At 39.9% G+C, this 6,708-nt stretch overlaps 1 protein-coding gene across 2 annotated transcripts in view; it reads left to right on the forward strand.

Moving 5' to 3' along the window:
* The first annotated feature begins 46 nt into the window (after positions 1-46).
* MIPOL1 (mirror-image polydactyly 1) overlaps positions 47-6,708 on the forward strand; it is a 328,064-nt gene continuing 321,402 nt past the window's right edge. Inside the window, exon 1 of one of the 2 annotated variants that reach the window (XM_005864977.2) lies at positions 47-198. The gene's annotated coding sequence lies outside the window, so the exon portion shown is untranslated. The remainder of the gene's footprint in view (positions 199-6,708) is intronic. The other variant, XM_014538619.1, reaches the window with a different exon arrangement.

The following is a 6,708-nucleotide window of genomic DNA, read 5'->3' on the forward strand; positions in this document are numbered from 1 at the left end:
GGGCGGCTGGGGGCGGGCACGGGCTTATCTCAGGTAAAAGGCTTTGCTGGGAGGTCGGGCGCTCGGAGCGGAAGGGTGGGCTGAGAACCGCGCGGGCAATGCCGCCGCAGCCTCCTCGGAGAAGGTGAAGGGGCGGCGCGGGACCTGCGCCCGGGAACTTTGGCCCCGTGCGGCCCGAGGGAAGGGGCTCCCTGGAAGGTCAGTCTCGTGGGGGTCCACACGTCGTCTTTCTGGGTATGATCTAGGCATCTTCACTGACTTCCCGTTAGAGAGTTAGCATTTTATTCAAGGGTGTAGGTTTTTGTTTGTTTTCCCTTAAGTGGCAGCGAGTTAGAGGGTATAGTCCTGGTTCAACCTATGATAGACCCTGTGCCCTTGAGAGTCACTTCATCTTTGTGTTTCTTTTCTAACACTTGTAACTTTCGGCAAAGAATGCGGCGCTTCTTTAGTACACTGAGCCATGCCTTAGGAAAGCACTGTTTGCATATGTTTTGATACACAGTGTTTCTTGGCCCAAATTTCTTTAACTGGAAGATGACATCACGCAACAGAATTTGTAAAGTACTTTAAGCTGCATGGATGGAAGGAACTGGATAAACATAAGATAACAGCATTAATAGACAGGATAGTAGAAAGAAAAACTTTCCACAAGAACCGACTTTTTTTGAAAAGCTCATTTGAACATTTTGTGGAAATTAAATCACCATAATTAGTAGGCAAAGGTAAACCAAAACAATAGGGCCAAACAAAATTACATATCAAGGAGGTTTCCCTTTCTTCCTCAGATAATTTTAATATACCATCACGAGGTGTTGGCTTGTCAAAGTTTCTCCTTGGGATCTAGTGTGAAACTAAGCTACATATTCCTTTGGGAGTTCAATGCAACAGTCTACCAAGAATATTGATGAAAACAAAGCTGACTTCTGTATTAGGTAACAGGAATTAAAGATATCCCATTGGTGAGCGATGATGATGACAAGTCAGAAAAGTGAATGGAAGATGTACATAATTGTCCTTCAAAGACAGAGTTCATACAATTTTTTTTGTGTGTTAATTTTTAAAGGGCAATAGGCCTCCAGAAAAGTGCATGAACCATAAGTGTACAGCTCGCTGAATTTTCACAAAGTATATCCAGTACCTAGATCAAGGAAAAGCATGATTTGCCTCCTGGAAGGCCCACTTTGTGCCCCTTTCCAAAGATAACCATTATCTTGATTTTTAACATCATCTATGAATTTATCTATTATTTACTTTATGTAAATGGAATCATACAGTATGTAGTCCTTTGTGTCTCACTTTGCCCATAAAGTGAGCAAATGTATTTGTGAGATTTTATACAGTTATGTGGCGGTAGTTTGTTTTTTCTTATGCTGTATGGTATTCTACCCAGTTTTTGGCTATTACCAATAGGACTGCTATGGACATTTTTATAAGTATTTTGGTGAACATATGTATACATTTCTGTTGGATATATCCATATCCAACATATAATGAATTTTGGAGATTAACACACTGGTTAAATTGCTGTATTATAGGATATGCAGGTATGTATTTTTGGTATAACTTCCAAAAAGTTTTTCAAATTAATTGTGTTAAGTAACACTACTTTTTAGCAATGCTTGAGAATTCTGGCTCCTCCAAAAGCTTACAACAGTTAGTATTATCTTATTTATTTTAGCCACTTTGGTAGGTATATAATATGTAGTGAAATCACTTTGGGGTTTTCCCCTGATTTCCCTAATGACTAATAATATTGAACACCTTTTCATATGTTTATTGGCCATTTGGATATCCTTTATTGAAGAGGTCATCACATTTTATGTAAAGAGTCAGATAGTAAATATAGGCAGACCTGGTTTTGTAGAGTTTTGGTTAAAGCAGTACTTGGTGACCTAGGGCTGCCCGTGTTTTAGGCTTTCCTTCCTTCTTTCCTTTCTTTTTTGCCTGCCTGTTTGCTTGCCTGCCTATCTCCCTCCCTTCTTTCTTGTTTTATAGTTTTCTAACCCTTGCTATGTGGAAAAATGTTCAGAAATGATTCTTTAATCTTTTCATTGGTGGTGGTGAAATCATTAATTGAGATAGAGTATATTGGAGAAGTATAAATACATAAATAGTATTAAGTAATATGTGCGGTAGTATTTTAGGGTTAAATTTTAAATCCCTAAACATCCTTTCTTTGCTTTTTACCAGTTTTACCTCAAGACTAATTAGAGATCTGTTTGAGACTTCTTTAAATTGTTCTTATTGCTCCTTTCCTTTCTCCCATCCCTTTAAAACTGAGGAACAAAAGAGAGGTAAGAAGTGAGAAAAGAAAGGAGACATAAGTCTTCTTTGATATTGCATAAAAGGCTAGGGAAAGGGTAACTATCCAGACAGTTCTGCAGAAAAAGTTCTAAAAAGCATAAAATACTATTTACAATACTTTGAGATGGATATTGTCTTTTGAGCTGTTCCATCTTGGGATAGCTTGATTGAAAAGTATATCTACTGATTGAGTATATTTATAATAGGGGAAATAATAGTCAGTGGCTTGGGCCATGAAACTCAGTCTTGGCACCCCTGCCCAGGATGAAGGTCTCTCTTCCTGAAGTGCCCCATTGGGCTGTCCAGGTCATTTTCTCTTACTTTGGGCTCCCTGCCTTTCACTCTGTACCAAAAGTATCAAAAAACTTTCAAAAGTATCACTTTCTTTGATTACTATTTCAGCCTATGTTAACATTTTAAGCCAACACTTTCTTTTTCTTTAGGTGGTTTGTAGAAGTGAATTTAGGTGTATATTTAGATACTAGTGGCCGGTGCACAAAATTCGTGCACGGGCCTGGGGGTGTCCCTCAGCCCGGCCTGCACCCTCTCCAATCTGGGACATCCCTCTCGCAATCCGGGACTGCTGGCTTCTAACTGCTCACCTGCCTGCCTGATTGCCCCTAACCATTCTGCCTGCTGGCCTCCTCGCCCCCAACTGCCCCCCCTGCCTTGCATCCTGCTAAAGAAAGAACAAAATTCAGCTGAGTAAATGTTATAGATCTTCATTGGCTTATTCAGTGACTAGTGGCCCGGTGCACGAAATTCGTGCATTTGGGGGAGGGGGGTGTTCCTCAGCCCTCCTGCACCCTCTCCAATCTGGGACCCCTGGGGGGATGTCCAACTGCCGGTTTAGGCCCAATCCCTCTTGCAATCCAGGACTGCTGGCTCCTAACCCTTCACCTGCCTGCCTGCTCGCCCCCAACTGCCCTCCCCTCCTGGCCTGATCGCCCCTAACTACCTCTGCCTCGGCCCTGCCACCATGGCTTTGTCCAGAAGGTCTCTCAGTTTAATTAGCATATTACCCTTTTATTAGTATAGATATGCTAAAACTAATGAGAAGCTTGCAGGTAATCTCCATCAATATAATTTTTCTTTTATATGGGTAATTGAATTTTTTCCGTCTTACTTGATTGTTATACAAATACAGATTTAAGATAAACCACTAGGCATTGGCTTCTACCACCAACAACCCACTGTTATCCTTAAGCCTTTCTTAAATAGAAATTCTGGACACAATTATGCATTTATATATATAATTTGACTAGTATAAATACCTCTGCTTTATAATTGCCACGCAAAACAATTGTACTTTTATGCAATGTTTTCACTGCACTTCTTGAACCAGAGTTGGAGTTATTACAAATTATTATGGCCCTAGCCAGTTTGGATAGAATGCCAGCCTGCGGACTGAAGAGTCGGTCCCATGTTCGATTCGGGCCAAGGGCACATGCCCGTGTTGTGGGCTCGATCCACTGTAGGGGGCATGAGGAGGCAGCCGATCAATGATTCTCTCTCATTGATATTTCTATCTCTCTCTCCCTCTTCCTTTCTCTCTGAAATCAATAAAGAAATGCTGGTATATTAAAAAAGAACACACACACACACACACACACACACACACACACAACACACACACACAAACCCCCAGCAAATTATTATTGCTGGTAAAGGGTATGTGCTGCAGAGGGGATTTTCTAACAAATGAATTTCCCCTGCCCTCTTGGCTCCTGACCTCATATAGGAACAAAGAGGGTATTTATGTAGTATAAATGTTGAGTGGTACTAGACCCTGATTGAAGCATCTGTATGAATAAGGATATATCTGTCAGTCCAGTCACTGTCATGAGCTTCCTAGAGTACCTACTCCCTGAACATTGCCTGCATCACAATGGGGAACAAAATTTGCCTTTCCTGGTTGCAGTTTCTATTTTTAGATACTTCATATAGGTTTACGTTGTTTAAAGTCTTTCTCTGTTATTATCTATTATCTGTTGCTTTTATGCTTTATTTCCAGCAAATAATGTTATTACTAAAATGTCCAGATCCCTGTGACTGGGATGGGCAGAGGATAACTAATTTTCTTCTCACATGCAACCTACAGAGATAGCTTTAGGGTTGATGAGAAAAAAAGAGATAATGAACAACATTAATCAATTCTTGTTGCTCTTGTTAGTACTGTACAGTATCATCCTCCTTTGAATTTAATGGATTTTAAGACTTAAGGAGAGGATAGTGCTGTTTTAGGGCATTCATTGCAAAAGCAGTGGACTATAGTGAATGAGCCTGAGGCATCAGAGCAGAATAAGCATGGCTTACTATCTCTCTTTGTTAACCTTTCCTGGAACTGGCTTTCTTTTGTAAAATGAGGCATTTTGACCAACTATCTCTAATAATAATCCTTTCCTAAAGACACAATAGGGAAGCACAGAATTTAGAATTTAGAATTTAAATGACTGTGGAGGTCATTTTGGCTACCCTCAGGTTTTTTTTTGTTTTTTTGTTTTTTCAGAAAAAAACACTGATGCCTTGAGACAGTGGTTCTCAACATTCCTAATGCCGCGACCCTTTAATACAGTTCCTCATGTTGTGGTGACCTCCAATTTCATTGTTACAAATTGAACATAATTAAAGCATAGTGATTAATCACAAAAACAATATGTAATTATATATGTGTTTTCTGATGGTCTTAGGCGACCCCTGTGAAAGGGTCGTTCGACCCCCAAAGGGGTCGCGACCCACAGGTTGAGAACCGCTGCCTTGAGATGTTGTATTTAGTCACATCATTACTAAAATCCAGTTCTCCTAAATGTATCCCAGTTGCTTTTTCCATTATACTACTTGTGATAGGCAGCCTTCTAAGATAATCCTGGTATTCACATTCTCATGTAATCCTTTCCCCTGAAGGTAGACTGGATCTAGAGGCTCACTTCTAAAAGAATTATGGCAAAAATCGTCAGTGTCACTTAAGAGATTAGATTACAAAAGACTACAGCTTCTTTTTTGCTGGCACTCTTGCTTGCTCACTTCCATGAAGCCAGCTGCCCTGTTACGAGTTTACCTGGTTAGAGACCCACCTGTCAAAGAGTTGAGGAGGGTTGGGCCTTTGTGAAAATCTCTTCCCTTATAGATTTATGTGTGGGTAATTGATTGACAATTATTGACAGTTTACTGTATAATTATGAATTCTGTTCTCCCTTGTAGTTCTGTTAATTTTTTGATTTATTTATTATGAGGTCATATTATTAGAAGCATACAGTTTTATAATTGGTCTGTCTTCCAATGAATTGAACCATTTTTCCCCATTTATAAGTATCTTTTTTATCTCTAATAATGCTTTTTGTTTTAAAGTCCAGTCTGATTTTTTAAATAAACTTTTCATTTTGAAATAATTTTAGACTTAACAAAATGTTGCAAAAATAGTACAGAAAGTTCCTATAAACCCTTCACCCTAGTTCTGATGTTAATGCATAATCATAGTACAATGATCAAAACCAAGAAGTTAATATCATTATAATACTATTCACTAAATTATACACTTTATCCAGACATCACTGGTTAGTGTTCTTTTTCTGTTCTGGGACCCAGTCCAGGTTTCATGTTGTATTTAGTTGTCATGTTTCCTGAGTCTTCTCTAAGCTGTGACTTCTTTCTGATTTTGATATAGCTTTGTCAGCCTTCTTTTGGTTAATGTGTGCATAGAATTGGATTTTTAAAAATCAGCAGGATATCATTGTTTTACAATTGGAACATTTAGTATTTGGATCATTTAATCCATTCCTATTTTGCATTATTCTATTTTTACCCTCTTTGGAAATTACACATTTACCATTCTTTTAGTGGTGGTTGTAGAGACTGTTGCATCCTGGAATGTATCTTTTCAGACCTTTTTGCATTTTCTTTCATGTATATGTATCTAAACATATAGTTTTGTTTGCTTTTTTATTTCCTTAACATAATAATGATTATGTTTTATTATTTTATAACTGTCTCTTTTTATTTAATAACTAGAGGCCTGGTGCACAAAATTCATGCACTCGGGGTGCCCCTCAGCCTGGCCTGCACCCTCCTGCAGTCCAGGAGCCCTCGGGAGATGTCCGACTGATGGCTTAGGGGAGTGGGCTTAAGCCGTCAGTCGGACATCTTTAGCACTGCTGCAGATGCAGGAGAGGCTCCCGCCACCATCTCTGTGCTTGCCAGCTGTGAGCCCGGCTTTTGGGTGAGCAGCACTCCCCCTGTGGGAGTGCAGTGACCACCGGGGGGAAGCTCCTGTGTTGAGCATCTGCCCCCTGGTGGTCAGTGCTCGTCATAGCAACAGGTCGTTCCGCTGTTTGGTAGATTTGCATATTAGCCTTTTATTATATACTAGAGGCCCGGTGCACAAAAATTTGTGCACTCGGGGGGCGG

This window comes from Myotis brandtii, unplaced genomic scaffold (genome assembly GCF_000412655.1).
Source record: "Myotis brandtii unplaced genomic scaffold, ASM41265v1 scaffold194, whole genome shotgun sequence".
NCBI classification, from domain to species: Eukaryota; Metazoa; Chordata; class Mammalia; order Chiroptera; family Vespertilionidae; genus Myotis; species Myotis brandtii.